Below are 1,191 nucleotides of genomic sequence, written 5' to 3' on the forward strand. Positions count from 1 at the left end.
AAAAAAAAATAAAAAAAAAATAAATAAATAAAAGCAATGAAGACAATCCTTTTTTTCTGTTCGTTTGTCTCTAGCCCTAATTGCTTAAGAACTGTTCTAAAAACATTAAATACTTCTGTCACATGGAGTATTACACATGCAAAGTACTAGAGTTCCAAAGCAAGAGGATTGCAGGGTTTCTCAACCAGTTCCTACTAATATTTTATGCCAAATAATTCTTTGTCATTGGGACTATCTTGTACATTGAAAAATTAGGACAATCGAAAATATTTAGAAATTTCAGAATGTGCCTCTCCAGAAAACTATGAGAACCCCGCCATAGAGAAAATGTTCTGCAAATCATCAAGCATCACCTGGAGCATTGGATGATAAACAAAATGTTATGGACAGAATTTAAAAAGTGTAACATTTAAAACTGTAATCTTTATTGCAGCATACAAACTATAAAGTACTTACAGATTGGATTATCTCTAATGTCCCTCTTAAACCTTCAGGTGATTTCACATGACAGAAATATTAATAGCCTCTGTATTTAATCCTGTCTGTGCTAGATACAGTACTGAGCACTGCATGTTCACTCACATTTTATACTTATGGAGTGATTATTAAGCATACTGTAATAAAAAAAATTCAAAGTCTACTTTAATGAACATGTCAAAGTGTTTCCAGAAGCACTTTTCACTGCATTTGCTGGCCCACCAAGATTAAGATGGATAGACCTCAACTTGTTTAATTTATAATTTAATTTAGGACCAAGTTTTTTTCAGTATACCTGACAATAAAATTAATTTTAATGACTTCCAGGAAAAGATGAAGAAAATTTTCATACCAACTAAAAAGTCAGAGACTGCCAGCCAGATAGGACTAAAGCACTTACTTAGGCAGGCGCAGGGAGCAGGGGTTCAAGTCAGCCCTGCTCCCAGGGGTGCACTATGATGCCCACTGAGACTGGGCGTGGTGGTACACACCTGTAATCCCTGCTCTTGGGAGGGTAAAAACAGAAGCATCACTATGAGTCCAATCTATATAGTGAGACCCTGTAGATCCTGTACTAAACACATTAAAAATAAATAAATCAGAGACAAGACTGGGTGTGGTGGCCCATGCCTGTAATCTCAGCACTGGGGAGGCTGAAAACAAGAGGATCAGGGCAAGTCCCATCTGCATAGTGAGACCCTGTACCACACACAT

At 36.9% G+C, this 1,191-nt stretch overlaps 1 protein-coding gene across 5 annotated transcripts in view; it reads right to left on the reverse strand.

Moving 5' to 3' along the window:
• The window catches only part of Znf654 (zinc finger protein 654), a 139,819-nt gene that overhangs the window by 122,643 nt on the left and 15,985 nt on the right, over positions 1–1,191 (reverse strand). The gene's annotated exons all lie outside the window — the stretch shown is intronic.

This window comes from Octodon degus, unplaced genomic scaffold, assembly GCF_000260255.1.
Source record: "Octodon degus isolate 3935 unplaced genomic scaffold, OctDeg1.0 scaffold00066, whole genome shotgun sequence".
NCBI classification, from domain to species: Eukaryota; Metazoa; Chordata; class Mammalia; order Rodentia; family Octodontidae; genus Octodon; species Octodon degus.